This window comes from Ranitomeya variabilis, chromosome 1 (assembly GCF_051348905.1).
Source record: "Ranitomeya variabilis isolate aRanVar5 chromosome 1, aRanVar5.hap1, whole genome shotgun sequence".
Classification (NCBI taxonomy): domain Eukaryota; kingdom Metazoa; phylum Chordata; class Amphibia; order Anura; family Dendrobatidae; genus Ranitomeya; species Ranitomeya variabilis.
The window spans coordinates 265955452-265973009 of NC_135232.1; positions in this window are offsets into that span (position 1 = coordinate 265955452).

Here is a 17558-nt window from a genome sequence, read left to right on the forward strand (position 1 = left end):
TACACAGTGACCACCCTGTACACATCTGCAGCTAGAATGTGGAAGTACAGGGCGGTCACTGTGGGGTCAGCTCACTGTGCACTCTGATTGGTACGTTTTCGACCAATGAGAGTTGGCCCTGGTGACGCTGTAGTTGCTAGGCTCCACCCTGCGATCGGTGCTCTTACAGCACCGATCGCAGGCTGGACATCAGTGTTTCAAGCAATTTCATTGCCTGTAACAATGAAAACGCTGTTATTGGACATCCAATCACAGAGTTCGTAGTTGAGGGGGAGGAGGCATTGCCACCCCCCCAGGACGGCAACTCCAAATTCCAAATTCCCTTAATGCGATCATGGTGCCACATTTCAGCTCTGATGTACCCAGTATGTCCAAGATCAGTAAGTACCTACCAACCATGACGTACTGGGTATGTTCAAGGTCGGAAAGAGTGTTAAACTACCTTTAGGGTATGTGCACACGTTGCGTTTTTGTCGCTTTTTTTCCTGTGCAGTTTTGTTACAAAAGGATTTCCTAGTCCAAGCAAAGTGAATGAAATTTTGAAAGTCTCATGCACACAATTATTTTTTCCTTGCAGATTTGTAGCAGACTTAAATCTACATGTCAATTTTTTCAGCTTTTTTGCTTCAGATTAAACCTGTACTAGCAAATCCGAAAAATGCATAACAAATGTTTGCAAAAAAAAAGTAAAAAATGCATAAAAAATGCTAACAGATCAGTACTTGCATTAGATTTGCAGCATTTTTTCTTTTACCCTGACAGGAATAATTGAGTCTGGGTACAAACTTCAGGTTTCAACAATCTGTCATTGAAAATATCAGGAGTTCATGCTAAATGATAAATGTCCAGAAGAGGTCGCTATAAGACTGGGGTGTAAGTAATGTTAAAAATTCACAATAGTAGTTATTTAGAATAAAATTTATAACATGACCTCACATAAATATTAGCCCCATTTAAGGTATATGCACACATTTGTCGTCTGCATTTCTGTTATTTCGGTGCAAAATCAAGAACAACGTCACAGCAGAATCAAAGATTTTTAAAACATATCAAGAAAATCCTAATGAATTAAATGTAACTGAAACATACAGTTTTCTGTTGTAGCTGCTGTTTAGCTCTTTTTTTTTATAAAACAGCAAGTACCAGTGATTTATAGGAGCTGTCCCATTATAAGCCGACCCGAGTATAAGCCGAGGCACTTAATATTGCCACGGAAAACTGGATAAGCTTATTGACTCGAGTATAAGCCAGGTATGCATTGTCCCCTCATCCCTGCCCTGCTATGCGTGGCTCCCCCCGACACTGTCTTGCTAGGCATCGCTTCCCTTGTCACTGTCCTGGTATTCGTGGCTTCCCCATCGCTGTCTTGCTATGCGTGGCTTCCCCCGTCGCTGTCCTGGTATGCGTGGCTCACCCCTGTCCTGTCCTGGTTTGCGTGGCTCCCCTGTCCCATCGTTGTATGCATGGCTCTCCCGGTCCCATCGTATGCATAGCTCCCCCATCCCAGTATGCATGCTTCCTATTACAAAAAAAATCCATCCTACTCACCCTCCTCCTCTGCGCCGTGGCAGCATCTCTTTCCGGCTTCCAGCAGCTCTTCCTGTGCTGAGCGATCACATGGCACCACTTATTAATGTAATGAATATGCGCTCCAGAGATGCGTGAATATTCATTACCTTAATGAGCAGTGCCACGTGATCGCTCAGCACAGGAAGAGCTGCCGGCGCCAGGACTAATGAGATGCTGTGAAGGCGCGGAGGAGGGTGAGTATGATGTCTTCTGGAAGCCGGCTGCTGCAGCTGCAGCTGTCACTGTGCGCTATACAGCCACAGCTGCCGCCTCCTGCCGCTGCTACGCCGATCCCCCTCCCCCGCCGGCTTTCTGGACAATGACTCGTGTATAAGCCAAGGGGGGCATTTTCAGCACAAAAAAATGTGCTGAAGAACTTGGCTTATACACGAGTATATACAGTATATACCAACAAAATGTAATCCAGACCATGGAATACCCTATGGATGAGCAATATGATGCCAATAAATTTGAAACAAGTTTTTTGAGGCTTTTATAGCAGCGAAATATACCCAAGAAGATGTAATACCCTCTGGGTGAGCAATATGATACCGATAAATTAGAAACAAGTTTTTTGAGGCTTTTACAGCAATGAAATGTACCCAAGAAGATGTAATACCTTACGGGAGAGCAATATAATACTAATACAATTTTGAACATTTGTTTTGAGGCTTATATAGCAACTATATGTACCCAAGCAGATGTAATACCCTATGGGAGAGCAATATAATACCGATAAATTTTGAACAAGTTTGTTCATGGTTATATACCAACAAAATATAATCCAGACCACGGAATACCCTATGTATGAGTACCTTATTATCCGGCGTATAAGACGACTTTTTAACCCCTGAAAATCTTCTTAAAAGTCGGGGGTCGTCTTATACGCCGGGTATCGTCTTGTACGCCGGGTGTTGTGAATTCCGTTCTCGGGCTCCCTCCTGTGGTCGTGAATGGTACTTTGGTGAGTTCTCTCCTTGGACACCCTCTGGTGGCTTTAAGTGGAACTGCTGATCTTTGAGGTTGGCTTTCTCAGCTGCCCTCGTTTATTGCTGCTGCTGGCTTCCCTATTTAACTCTGCCCAGGTCGTTAGTTCATGCCAGCTGTCAATGTCTCAGTACTGGTTCAGATCTCTCTTGGATTTCTCAGATGACCTGTCTACTCCAGCAGAAGCTAAGTCCTCGCTAGTCCATTTGCTGTTTATTGGTTTTTTAATATATTTCTCAGTACATGCTATGTTTCTAGTCCAGCTTGCTATTATGATATTTCCTTGCTAGCTGGAAGCTCTGGGGGTGCAGAGCTGCACCTCCACACCATGAGTCGGTGTGGAGGTCTTTTTGCACACTCTGCCTGGTTTTTGTAGTTTTTAATACTGACCGCATAGTTCCCTTTCCTATCCTTTGTCTGTCTAGAGAAGATTCGGCCTCCTTTGCTAAAATCTGTTTCATTCCTGTGTTTGTTACTTCCTGTTAACTCACAGTCAATATTTGTGGGGGGCTACCTTTACTTTGGGGAATTTCTCTGAGGCAAGGTAGGCTGCTATTTCTATCTTTAGGGGTAGTTAGCTCTTAGGCTGTGAAGAGGCGTCTAGGGAGAGTTAGGTACGCTCCACGGCTATTTCTAGTGTGTGTGATAGGATTAGGGATTGCGGTCAGTAGAGTTACCACTTCCTCAGAGCTTGTCCCAGGTTTTTCCATTTTAACCATCAGGTCATTTCGGGTGCTCCTAACCAGCAGGTCCATAACAGTACAGCTGGCCAACAAAGTGTTAATGCATCTCAAAAAAGGGAAAAGAGAAGTTCTGAGTCAATTTTTTTTTCTTTGCTGCTTGTTTTGTCTTTCTTTTCCCCTTAACCTCTGGGTGGTTCAGGACTCAGGTGTAGATATGGATAATCAGGGTTTGTCCTCTTGTGTGGATCAACTCGCTGTTAGGGTAAGATTATGTAGTTCAGAATCCGATGTTAGAGCCTAGAATTCCAATTCCTGATTTGTTTTCTGGGGATAGATCTAAATTTTTGAATTTCAAAAATAATTGCAGACTGTTTCTTGCTCTGAAACCCCGCTCTTCTGGTGACCCCATTCAGCAAGTAAAGATTGTTATTTCTTTGTTGCGTGGTGACCCGCAAGACTGGGCATTCTCCCTTGAGCCAGGAAATCCTGCATTGCTTAATGTAGATGCATTTTTTCTAGCGCTTGGATTGCTTTATGACGAACCTAATTCTGTGGATCAGGCAGAAAAGATCTTGCTGACTCTATGTCAGGGTCAGGAAGAAGCAGAAGTATATTGCCAGAAGTTTAGAAAGTGGTCTGTGCTTACACAATGGAATGAGTGTGCCCTGGCAGCAATTTTCAGAAAGGGTCTTTCTGAAGCCCTTAAAGATGTTATGGTGGGGTTCCCCACGCCTGCTGGTCTGAATGAATCAATGTCTTTGGCCATTCAGATTGATCGGCATTTGCGCGAGCGCAAAGTTGTGCACCATTTGGCGGTGTCCTCTGAGCAAAGGCCTGAGCCTATGCAATGTGATAGGACTTTGACCAGAGCTGAACGGCAAGAACACAGACGTCAGAATGGGCCGTGTTTTTACTGTGGTGACTCTTCTCATGCTATCTCTGATTGTCCTAAGCGCACTAAGAGGTTCGCTAGGTCTGTCACCATTAGTACTGTGCAGCCTAAATTTCTCTTATCTGTTACTCTGATTTGCTCATTGTCGTCCTACTCTGTTATGGCATTTGTGGATTCGGGCTCTGCTCTGAATTTGATGGACTTGGAGTTTGCCAGGCGCTGTGTTTTTTTCTTGGAGCCTTTGCAGATTCCTATTCCCTTAAGGGGGATTGATGCTACGCCATTGGCCAAGAATAAACCTCAGTACTGGACTCAGCTGACCATGTGCATGGCTCCCGCACATCAGGAAAATATTCGCTTTTTGGTGTTGCATAATTTGCATGATGTTGTCGTGTTGGGTTTGCCATGGTTACAGGTTCATAATCCAGTACTAGATTGGAAATCAGTGTCTGTGTCTAGTTGGGGTTGTCAAGGGATACATACTGATGTTCCTTTGATGTCAATTTCTTCTTCCACTCCTTCTGAAATTCCTGAGATTTTGTCGGATTACCAGGATGTATTTGATGAGCCCAAGTCCAGTGCCCTACCTCCTCATAGGGACTGTGATTGCGCTATTAATTTGATTCCTGGTAGTAAGTTCCCTAAGGGCCGACTGTTTAATTTATCTGTGCCAGAACATGCCGCTATGCGGAGTTATGTAAAGGAGTCCTTGGAGAAAGGACATATTCGCCCGTCTTCGTCACCGTTGGGAGCAGGGTTCTTTTTTGTGGCCAAGAAGGATGGCTCTCTGAGACCCTGTATAGATTACCGCCTTCTCAATAAAATCACGGTCAAATTTCAGTACCCTTTGCCTCTGTTGTCTGATTTGTTTGCTCGGATTAAGGGGGCCAGTTGGTTTACCAAGATTGACCTTCGAGGGGCGTATAATCTTGTGCGTATTAAACAGGGCGATGAATGGAAAACAGCATTTAATACGCCCGAGGGCCATTTTGAGTACCTGGTGATGCCATTCGGGCTTTCTAATGCCCCATCTGTGTTTCAGTCCTTTATGCACGACATCTTCCGGAAGTATCTGGATAGGTTCATGATTGTATATTTGGATGATATTTTGGTCTTTTTGGATGATTGGGAGTCTCATGTAAGGCAGGTCAGGATGGTGTTCCAGGTCCATCGTGCTAATGCGTTGTTTGTGAAGGGGTCTAAATGCCTCTTTTGAGTTCAGAAGGTTTCCTTTTTGGGCTTTATTTTTTCCCCTTCTACTATCAAGATGGACCCTGTTAAAGTTCAGGCCATTTATGATTGGACTCAACCTACATCTGTGAAGAGTCTTCAGAAGTTCCTGGGCTTTGCTAATTTTTACCGTCGCTTCATCGCTAATTTTTCTAGTGTGGTTAAGCCTTTGACTGATTTGACGAAGAAAGGCGCTGATGTGGTGAACTGGTCCCCTGCGGCCGTTGAGGCTTTTCAGGAGCTTAAACGTCGTTTTACTTCAGCCCCTGTGTTGCGTCAGCCAGATGTTTTGCTCCCTTTTCAGGTCGAGGTTGATGCTTCTGAGATTGGAGCAGGGGCTGTTTTGTCTCAGAGAAGTTCTGATGGCTCTTTGATGAAGCCGTGTGCTTTCTTTTCTAGAAAGTTTTCGCCTGCTGAGCGTAATTATGATGTCGGCAATCGGGAGTTGTTGGCTATGAAGTGGGCATTCGAGGAGTGGCGACATTGGCTTGAGGGAGCCAAACATCGCATGGTGGTCTTGACTGATCACAAGAATCTGACTTACCTCGAGTCCGCCAAGAGGTTGAATCCTAGACAGGCTCGATGGTCACTGTTTTTCTCCCGTTTCGATTTTGTGGTCTCATACCTTCCGGGATCTAAGAATGTGAAGGCTGATGCCCTTTCTAGGAGTTTTTTGCCTGATTCTCCGGGAGTCTCTGAGCCGGCTGGTATTCTCAAAGAGGGGGTGATTATGTCTGCCATCTCCCCTGATTTGCGGCGGGTGCTGCAGGAGTTTCAGGCTGATAGACCTGACCGCTGTCCAGTGGAGAAACTGTTTGTCCCTGATAGATGGACTAGTAGGGTTATTTTTGAGGTTCATTGTTCAGTATTGGCTGGTCATCCTGGTATTTTTGGTACCAGAGATTTGGTTGCTAGGTCCTTTTGGTGGCCTTCCTTGTCACGGGATGTGCGTTCTTTTGTGCAGTCCTGTGGGACTTGTGCTCGGGCCAAACCTTGCTGTTCTCGTGCCAGTGGGTTGCTTTTGCCTTTGCCTGTCCCGAAGAGGCCCTGGACGCATATTTCCATGGATTTCATTTCTGATCTTCCTGTCTCTCAAAGGATGTCTGTCATCTGGGTGGTTTGTGATCGGTTTTCTAAGATGGTCCATTTGGTACCCTTGCCTAAATTGCCTTCCTCCTCTGATTTGGTTCCATTATTTTTTCAGCATGTGGTTCGTTTGCATGGCATTCCGGAGAACATTGTGTCGGACAGAGGTTCCCAGTTTGTTTCTAGGTTTTGGCAGTCCTTTTGTGCTAAGATGGGCATTGATTTGTCTTTTTCTTCAGCGTTCCATCCTCAGACAAATGGCCAAACCGAACGAACTAATCAGACCTTGGAGACCTATCTGAGCTGCTTTGTCTCTGCTAATTAGGATGATTGGTTGACCTTCTTGCCATTGGCCGAGTTCGCCCTTAATAATCGGGCTAGTTCTGCTACTTTGGTTTCGCCTTTTTTTTGTAATTCTGGTTTTCATCCTCGTTTTTCTTCGGGGCAGGTTGAGCCTTCTGACTGTGCTGGTGTGGATTCTGTAGTGGACAGATTGCAGCAAATTTGGACTCACGTGGTGGACAATTTGACGTTGTCTCAGGAGAAGGCGCAACGTTTTGCTAACCGCCGTCGCTGTGTTGGTCCCCGACTTCGTGTTGGGGATTTGGTTTGGTTGTCTTCTCGTTTTGTTCCTATGAAGGTTTCTTCTCCTAAGTTCAAGCCTCGTTTCATTGGTCCTTATAAGATTTCCGAAATTATCAATCCTGTGTCGTTTCGTTTGGCCCTTCCAGCTTCTTTTGCCATCCATAATGTGCTCCATAGGTCGTTGTTGCGGAGATATGTGGCTCCTATGGTTCCTTCCGTTGATCCTCCTGCTCCGGTGTTGGTTGAGGGGGAGTTGGAGTATGTGGTGGAGAAGATTTTAGATTCTTGTATTTCGAGACGGAAGCTTCAGTACCTGGTTAAATGGAAGGGCTATGGTCAGGATAATTCCTGGGTTGTTGCCTCCGATGTCCATGCTGCCGATTTGGTTTGTGTCTTTCATTTGGCTCGTCCTGATCGGCCTGGGGGCTCTGGTGAGGGTTCGGTGACCCCTCCTCAAGGGGGGGTACTGTTGTGAATTCCGTTCTCGGGCTCCCTCCTGTGGTCGTGAATGGTACTTTGGTGAGTTCTCTCCTTGGACACCCTCTGGTGGCTTTAAGTGGAACTGCTGATCTTTGAGGTTGGCTTTCTCAGCTGCCCTCATTTATTGCTGCTGCTGGCTTCCCTATTTAACTCTGCCCAGGTCGTTAGTTCATGCCAGCTGTCAATGTCTCAGTACTGGTTCAGATCTCTCTTGGATTTCTCAGATGACCTGTCTACTCCAGCAGAAGCTAAGTCCTCACTAGTCCATTTGCTGTTTATTGGTTTTTGAATATATTTCTCAGTACATGCTATGTTTCTAGTCCAGCTTGCTATTATGATATTTCCTTGCTAGCTGGAAGCTCTGGGGGTGCAGAGCTGCACCTCCACACCGTGAGTCGGTGTGGAGGTCTTTTTGCACACTCTGCCTGGTTTTTGTAGTTTTTAATACTGACCGCATAGTTCCCTTTCCTATCCTCTGTCTGTCTAGAGAAGATTCGGCCTCCTTTGCTAAAATCTGTTTCATTCCTGTGTTTGTTACTTCCTGTTAACTCACAGTCAATATTTGTGGGGGGCTACCTTTACTTTGGGGAATTTCTCTGAGGCAAGGTAGGCTGCTATTTCTATCTTTAGGGGTAGTTAGCTCTTAGGCTGTGAAGAGGCGTCTAGGGAGAGTTAGGTACGCTCCACGGCTATTTCTAGTGTGTGTGATAGGATTAGGGATTGCGGTCAGTAGAGTTACCACTTCCTCAGAGCTTGTCCCAGGTTTTTCCATTTTAACCATCAGGTCATTTCGGGTGCTCCTAACCACCAGGTCCATAACAGCCGGGTGTATATGGTGGGTGGGGGGGAGTGGTCCTGATGATGAAGAGGGGGCGTCTCACAGGAAAGTGCGTGGAGTATCCCCCATTACCTCATCGTAGCGCTGCAGCGTGGGGTCTCTGTGCTGGGAGCGGCGGCTGCTGCTCCTCTTTGTACCGCGTGGGTGCTGTGCTGTGGGGTGGCGGCTCCTCTTCTGCAGTGTGGGGCCTCTGTGCTGTGGGGCGGCGGCGGCGTATCTTCATGCAGTCAGTCGGGGCTCCTCCGGCATCTCCTTAAAGCCCGGAGGCCCCGCTGGCATCTCCATTGCTATGATGCGGTGGCCTTCGGGAAAATGGCCGCTGCTCAGATTCAGATCTTGTCTCCCAAGATCTGGGGACGAGATCTGAATCTGAGCATGCACCACCCCAAGCGGCCATTTTCCCGGAGGCCACCGCATCGCAGCAATGGAGCTGCCTCCGGGAAAATGGCCGCTGCTCAGATTCAGATCTCGTCTCCCGAGATCTCGGGACGAGATCTGAATCTGAGCATGCGCCGCCCCTAGCGGCCATTTTCCCGGAGGCCACCGCATCGTAGCAATGGAGCTGCCGGCGGGGCCTCCGGGCTTTAAGAAGATGCCGGAGGAGCCCCGACTGACTGCATGAAAATACGCCGCCGCCGCCCCACAGCACAGAGGCCCCACACTGCAGAAGAGGAGCCGCCGCCCCACAGCACCCACACGGCACAAAGAGGAGCCACCGCTCCCAGCAGAGACCCCACGCTTCAGCGCTACGATGAGGTAATGGGGGATAGTCCTCTCACACTTTACTGTGAGACGCCCCCTCGTCGTCATCGGGACCACTCCCACCCAAAAGGCACATTAGTCACCGGCCCTATAAGACGACATACGGCGTATAAGAAGACCCCCTACTTTTAAGAAGATTTTATATTTCAACTGGAAAAGTTGGGGAGGTCGTCTTATACGCCCAGGCGTCTTATACGCTGGAAAATACGGTAATATAATAGGATAACATTTTGAACAATTTTTTTGAGGCTTATATAGCAACAAAATGTACTCCAGACCTCAGGATAGTCTATGCGTGATCAATATATAATAACGATAAAATTTTGAAAACATTTTTGGAGGGTTATATATAGAGATGAGCGGTGTTCGAGTCGAACTGTTCGCCAATTTCAAATTCGAGCTGTTTTGGGCGATGTTCGAGTCGTTCGTCGAACTCGAACAATTTGCTTAAAATTCGCCTGTTCGAGTTTCTGTTCGATAACTGTTCGTTCACCAAAGCCTAACTTGATTTGCACATTAAAACTGTTTATCATTGTTAATAAACTGTTTCAGTGTATAGTGGGCAGGGGGGCGGGGGATAGATCTGTGCTGAAATAATGCCGATCTCCATTTTTTTCTCTTTCCCGCATTTACAGTGGGGCGGTGCAGTCTCTCAGCCTATCATAAGTGCACACACACACAGCAGTGTGCAAGGGCATGTGTCATTGGCTGTGTATGTCACATGTCCTTGCCCTATAAGAACCAGCCATTTTCCCCGTCGCAACCATTTCCTCACTGCTGCTGTGTTAGACGGCACCACTGCTGCTGTGGGCGCTATACAGACTAAGAGTCTTTTTTGGGAGCGAATTTACAGAGAGATAGGTTTAGGGAGTCGGGAGTTGGGACTAGTTGTAATATCAGCCCTTTTCAGGGTAGGTTACAGCAGTTCATAGCACTGTTTGCCAGGCAGGTCTGAGCCAGTGCTGTGCAAGTGTTTGTCACAGCATTTGGTGTAATCTAGCTCAGCCAATCCTTTTGGGCTATTAGCATTGTCTGATAGTAATCTGAGCAGCCCGCCTGTGAAGCTAGCTACACCGCCTGTGTATCTAAATTTTTACTGCATCTAACCCAGGAAATCATTTTGGGCTTAGTAGCAGTGTCTGCACGTCAGCAGAGTAGCCCGCCTGTGAAGCTAGCTAAACCACCTGTGTATCAAAATTTTGACTGCATTTAACCCAGTAAATCTTTTTGGGCTTAGTAGCAGTGTTTGCACATCAGCGGAGTAGCCCGCCTGTGAAGCTAGCTACACCACCTGTGAAGCTAGCTACACCGCCTGTGTATCTAAATTTTTACTGCATCTAACCCAGTAAATCATTTTGGGCTTAGTAGCAGTGTCTGCACGTCAGCGGAGTAGCCCGCCTGTGAAGCTAGGTACACTGCCTGTGTATCTAAATTTTTACTGCATATTTTTACTGCATATTTTACAGGAAATAGCCATTATCAGCATGGCTATTCCGGTGATTTACACACCTTAAACAGTATTCGGAGACAGGTGGTGGAACAAGAGGAGGAGGAGGAGGAGGAACAGGAGGAGTCGTATGCGGAAGGGATAATATCTCCAAGGACCAGACAGTCGGCAGCACCAAGGTGGCTCGCATTGGAAGCTGGGGAAGAGGGATTACCGAGGGCGCATGGTAGCAGCCAAACTGTTGAGGAAGGTGCAGGAGGCGAGGAAGAAGTGGAAGACGAATTGGCGCTGGGCATGGAAAACTCATCAGATGAGGGAGACCTTGATCAAATTCCTGTTGTGCGAGGTTGGGGAGAGAGGGCAGAGGAAGGAAGCATGATTCTCACCTCGCCGCCACCAAGACAGCAAGGACTTGGTCCTCCTGAATTGCGCAAGACACATGAGTGCCTTCTTGCTGCACTACCTGCAACATGACCCTCGGATTGTCAGAATCCGAAGTAATGCTGACTTTTGGGTTGCCACACTCTTAGATCCCCGGTACAAAAGTAAATTTGGCTAAATAATTCCTGCCATAGAAAGGGATTCACGCATGCAGGAGTATCAGCAGAGACTGTTACAGAATCTTACATCTGCTTTTCCACAAAACACCAGTGGTGCACGTAGTGAATCTGTGAGTTCTAACTTGCCAACCGTGGGACTATCGAGTCATCACTCTAACCGTAACAGTAACGTCGTATCTGGTGGTAACAGCAATTTTTTCCAATCGTTTCAAGATTTTTTTAGACCATCCTTTGCAAGGCCACAGGAGACAAGAAGTCTTACGCACAGCCAACCAATGACTAGAGAGGATGGTACAAGAGTATCTCCAAGTTAACATCGATGCCATGACTGTGGAACTGGACCCTTGCTCACTTTGGGCTTCCAATCTTGAAAAATGGCATGAGCTCGCCACTCACGCCTTGGAGATCTTGTCATGCCCCGCATCCAGCGTTCTCTCTGAACGTGTGCTCAGCGCTGCTGGTGGTGTGCTGACAGATAAGCGCACGCGGCTGTCCAGTGACAATGTAGACAGACTAACGTTCATCAAGATGAACAAATCCTGGATCCGCAAGGACTTTTCTACCCCTGTGTCATCCTGGGGAGACTAAAAGCTTGATGATTTTTGAAAATCACCTCACCAACCGTTTTAAAAAACTCTGGCGAAATTGATGTCACTTAAGTGGTGTCTGTGGCCGAATTTTTGGACAAAATGGAGACTCTTTATTGAGTCCCCTTGCTGTGTTTTACATGACGTTGCCATCGTCAATTCCAGGTGGGTGGGGTCGTCTGCAGAGTTGTTTACTCATACTATGGCTTGGGATTTAGAGGTCTGCTCCAAAGCTTCAGTGTCTGCTAGTCAGCAGAGTAGGCCACCCACCCATTGCCTGTTTACCTAAGTACTATTGCAGCACCCCAGAGTCCTGGTCGTTGCAGTACTGATGCTCTGCTGCTAAGGGGGCTGTTGGTACGTCTGATGGCACTGAAGGAGTTCACCTGACCAGGTATCACAGACACCAATATACTTCACAGTGGCCTCCAGGGGGAGCTAAGGGTGCTATGTATTAGGCCACTCCTCACAATCTGGTAAAACTGGGGGTTAGATAGGAAGTTAGTGAGAAGCTGACTGGGTTGGAACCAGGCAACATCCTGTGGCAGAGTGTGTTGCAGGGGAAGACTCAGGGGGGTCCCTGTCAGGGGTGGGATCCTGACAGAGGCCTAGCGAACAGAAAGAACATTACGGGACAGCGCCTGCACTTCAGTGCGGCGGTACCTGTTATGATCTGGTGGCCTAAGAGCAGCATGAGACGTACTCTGGAGAAAGTGGTACCTGTACTGACCGCAGACCCTGAACTTACCACCGCAACTAGAAGTAGCCGTGGAATGTACCTAACACTCCCTGGACATCTCGACACAGCCGGAGGACTAATTACCCCTAGAGATAGAAAAGGGAAAACTATCTTGCCTCAGAGAAAATCCCCAAAGGATAGACAGCCCCCCACAAATATTGACTGTGAGAGGAGAGGGAAAAACATACACAGACTGAAATCAGAATTTAGCAAAGGAGGCCACTTCTAGCTAAATAGAAAGGATAGGACAGAGTACTATGCGGTCAGTATTAAAACACTAGAAAATATCCACCACAGAAAATACAAAATCTCCACAGCTAACTAAAGATATGGAGGGTATATCTGCATCTCCAGAGATACCAGCTTGGCTAAACAAATCCTTATACAGACCAAGCTGGACAAGACAAAAACATGAAAAAGAACTGAACAATAAGGCCACAGCATGTGGACAGCAAAAATCAAGGCCAGAACTTATCTTTGTTGAAATGAACAGCAAAGCAGGAGAGACCAGGAAAGGATGTGAATCCTCCAGGAACAATGGACAACTGGCACTGACTAAAGGGTCAAGCAAGACTAAATAGCCCAGTCAGAATTGCAAAAAGTGAACACACCTGACAAATGCTGCAACTCAGAGACAGCAGCGCTACCACTTACAACCACCGGAGGGAGCCCAAGAGCAGAATTCACAACAGTACCCCCCCTTGAGGAGGGGTCACCGAACCCTCACCAGAGCCCCCAGGCCTATCCGGATGGGCCAAATGAAAGGCACGAACCAAATCCCCAGCATGAACATCGGAGGCAACAACCCAAGAATTATCCTCCTGGCCATAACCCTTCCATTTGACAAGATACTGAAGCTTCCGCCTCGAAAAACGAGAATCCAAAATCTTCTCAACCACATACTCCAACTGCCCATCAATCAACACCGGGGCAGGAGGATCAACAGAGGGAACAACGGGCACCACATATTTCCGCAACAAAGATCAATGAAAAACATTATGGATGGAAAAAGAGGCTGGAAGGGCCAAACGAAAAGACACTAGATTGATAATCTCAGAAATCCTATAAGGGCCAATAAACCGAGGCTTAAACTTAGGGGAAGAAACCTTCATAGGAACATGACGGGAAGACAACCAGACCAAATCCCCAACCCGAAGCCGGGAACCAACACACCGACGACGGTTAGCAAAACGCTGAGCCCCCTCCTGAGACAACACCAAATTGTCAACAACATGAGCCCAAATTTGTTGCAACCTGTCAACCACAGAGTCCACCCCAGGACAGAAGGCTCAACCTGCCCCGAAGAAAAACGAGGATGAAAACCAGAGTTACAAAAGAAGGGTGAAACCAAGGTAGCAGAACTAGCCCGATTATTAAGGGCAAACTCGGCCAATGGCAAGAAAGCCACCCAATCATCCTGATCAGCAGACACAAAGCATCTCAAATAAGTTTCCAAAGTCTGATTAGTTCGCTCGGTTTGGCCATTTGTCTGAGGATGAAATGCGGAAGAAAAAGACAAATCAATGCCCAGCCTAGCACAAAAGGCCCGTCAAAACCTAGAAACAAACTGGGAACCTCTATCGGACACAATATTCTCCGGAATGCCATGCAAACGAACCACATGCTGAAAAAACAACGGAACTAAATCAGAAGAGGAAGGCAACTTAGGCAAAGGTGTTATGGACCTGGTGGTTAGGAGCACCCGGAATGACCTGATGAGTAAACTAGAAATCGGAACAAGCTCTGGGAAAGTGGGAATTCTGCTGACCGCAAACACTACTCCTATCACACACACACTAGAAATAGCCGTGGAGCGTACCTAACTCTCCCTAGACGCCTCTTCACAGCCTAAGAGCTAACTACCCCTAAAGATAGAAATAGAAGCCTAACCTTGCCTCAGAGAAATTCCCCAAAGGTAAAGGCAGCCCCCCACATGTATTGACTGTGAGTTAAGAGGAAAGTCACAAACACAGGAATAAAACAGGTTTTAGCAAAGGAGGCCAGACTTAACTACTTAGTCAGAGGATAGAAAAGTGAACTGTGCGGTCAGCACAAAAGACTACAAAAAACCACGCAGAGTAAGCAAAAAGACTCCCCACACCGACTCACGGTGTGGAGGTGCCACTCTGCACCCCAGAGCTTCCAGCTAGCAAGGGAATATCATGATAGCAAGCTGGACTAGAAATAGCAGTACTAAGAAATATATTCAGGAAACAGTAACAAAAAATGAACTAGCAAAGACTTAGCTTCTGCTGGAGTAGACAGGTCCTCAGAGAAGTCCAAGAGAGATCTGAACCAATACTGAACAATTGACAGCTGGCATGAAGTAACGATCTGAGTGGAGTTAAATAGGGAAGCACCTTAAATAGGGGTTCTTGAATTCTCAGCGTGGATATTTTGTATAGGGTTTTTTACTGACCGCACAGTTCCCTGCCTGTCTTCTGCTATCTAGTATTAGTGGGCCTCATTTGCTGAATCTGTTTTCATTTCTACGTTTTGTATTTTCCCCTTACCTCACCGTTAATATTTGTTGGGGGCTTCCTATATCTTTGGGGTCATTTCTCTGAGGCAAGTGAGGTCTTACTTTCTCTATAGGGGTAGCAAGTTTCTCAGGCTGCGTCGAGACGTCCAGGAATTTAGGCACGTTCACCGGCTACCTTCAGTGTGTTTGGTTAGGATCAGGTTTGCGGTCAGTCCAGTTACCACCTCCCTAGAGCTCTTCTATGTTCAGTTACTTAGCTAGTTCATTCTGTGATCCTCAGCCACTAAGGGTACTGTCACACAGTGCAATTTTGATCGCTACGACGGCACGATTCGTGACGTTCTAGCGATATCGTTACGATATCGCTGTGTCTGACACGCTACTGCGATCAGACATCACGCTGAGAATCGTACGTCGTAGCAGATCGTTTGGAACTTTCTTTCGTCGCTTAATCACCTGCTGACATCGCTGGATCGTTGTGTGTGACAGCGATCCAGCGATGTGTTTGCTTGTAACCAAGGTAAACATCGGGTAACTAAGCGCAGGGCCGCGCTTAGTAACCCGATGTTTACCCTGGTTACCAGCGTAAACGTTAAAAAAACAAACAGTACATACTCACATTCCGGTGTCTGTCCTCCGGCGTCTCAGCTTCTCTGCACTGTGTGAGCGCCTGCCGGCCGGAAAGCGAGCACAGCGGTGACGCGGTGACGTCACCGCTCTGCTTTCCGGCTATGGTGCTTACACAGTGCAGAGAAGCTGAGACGCCGGGGACAGACACCGGAATGTAAGTATGTACTGTTTGTTTTTTTAACGTTTACGCTGGTAACCAGGGTAAACATCGGGTTACTAAGCGCGGCCCTGCGCTTAGTTACCCGATGTTTACCCTGGTTACCCGGGGACTTCGGCATCGCTCCAGCGCCGTGATTGCAAAGTGTGACCGCAGTCTACGACGCTGGAGCGATAATCATACGACGCTGCGACGTCACGGATCGTGCCGTCGTAGCGACGAAAATTGCACTGTGTGACGGTACCCTAAGGATCATAACAGTCGCCACTCCTCGAATGCCCACTTCATAGCTAACAGCTCCCGATTGCCAACATCATAATTATGCTCAGCAGGCGAAAACTTTCTAGAAAAGAAGGCACATGGCTTCATCACAGAGCCATCAGAACTTCTTTGAGACAAAACAGCCCCTGCTCCAATCTCAGAAGCATCAACATCGACCTGAAAAGGGAGCGAAACATCTGGCTGACGCAACACAGGGGCCGAAGAAAAACGACGTTTCAGCTCCTGAAAAGCCTCAACGGCCGCAGAGGACCAATTCACCACATCAGCACCTTTCTTTGTCAAATCAGTCAAAGGTTTAACCACACTAGAAAAATTAGCGATGAAGCGACGGTAAAAATTAGCAAAGCCCAGGAATTTCTGGAGGCTCTTCACAGATGTAGGTTGAGTCGAATCATAAATGGCCTGAACTTTAACAGGGTCCATCTCGATAGTAGAAGGGGAAAAAATGAAGCCCAAAAAGGAAACCTTCTGAACTCCGAAGAGACATTTAGACCCCTTCACAAACAAGGAATTAGCACGAAGGACCTGGAATACCATTCTGACCTGTTTCACATGAGACTCCCAATCATCCGAAAAGACCAAAATATCATCCAAATATACAATCATGAATCTATCCAGATACTTTCGGAAGATGTCATGCATAAAGGACTGAAACACAGATGGAGCATTTGAAAGCCCGAATGGCATTACCAGGTACTCAAAATGGCCCTCGGGCGTATTAAATGCTGTTTTCCATTCATCGCCCTGTTTAATACGCACAAGGATATAAGCCCCTCGAAGATCTATCTTGGTGAACCAACTAGCCCCCTTAATCCGAGCAAACAAATCAGACAGCAGAGGCAAAGGGTACTGAAATTTGACCGTGATCTTATTGAGAAGGCGGTAATCTACAGTGGGGCAAAAAAGTATTTAGTCAGTCAGCAATAGTGCAAGTTCCACCACTTAAAAAGATGAGAGGCGTCTGTAATTTACATCATAGGTAGACCTCAACTATGGGAGACAAACTGAGAAAAAAAAATCCAGAAAATCACATTGTCTGTTTTTTTTGTCATTTTATTTGCATATTATGGTGGAAAATAAGTATTTGGTCAGAAACAAACAATCAAGATTTCTGGCTCTCACAGACCTGTAACTTCTTCTTTAAGAGTCTCCTCTTTCCTCCACTCATTACCTGTAGTAATGGCACCTGTTTAAACTTGTTATCAGTATAAAAAGACACCTGTGCACACCCTCAAACAGTCTGACTCCAAACTCCACTATGGTAAAGACCAAAGAGCTGTCAAAGGACACCAGAAACAAAATTGTAGCCCTGCACCAGGCTGGGAAGACTGAATCTGCAATAGCCAACCAGCTTGGAGTGAAGAAATCAACAGTGGGAGCAATAATTAGAAAATGGAAGACATACAAGACCACTGATAATCTCCCTCGATCTGGGGCTCCACGCAAAATCCCACCCCGTGGGGTCAGAATGATCACAAGAACGGTGAGCAAAAATCCCAGAACCACGCGGGGGGACCTAGTGAATGAACTGCAGAGAGCTGGGACCAATGTAACAAGGCCTA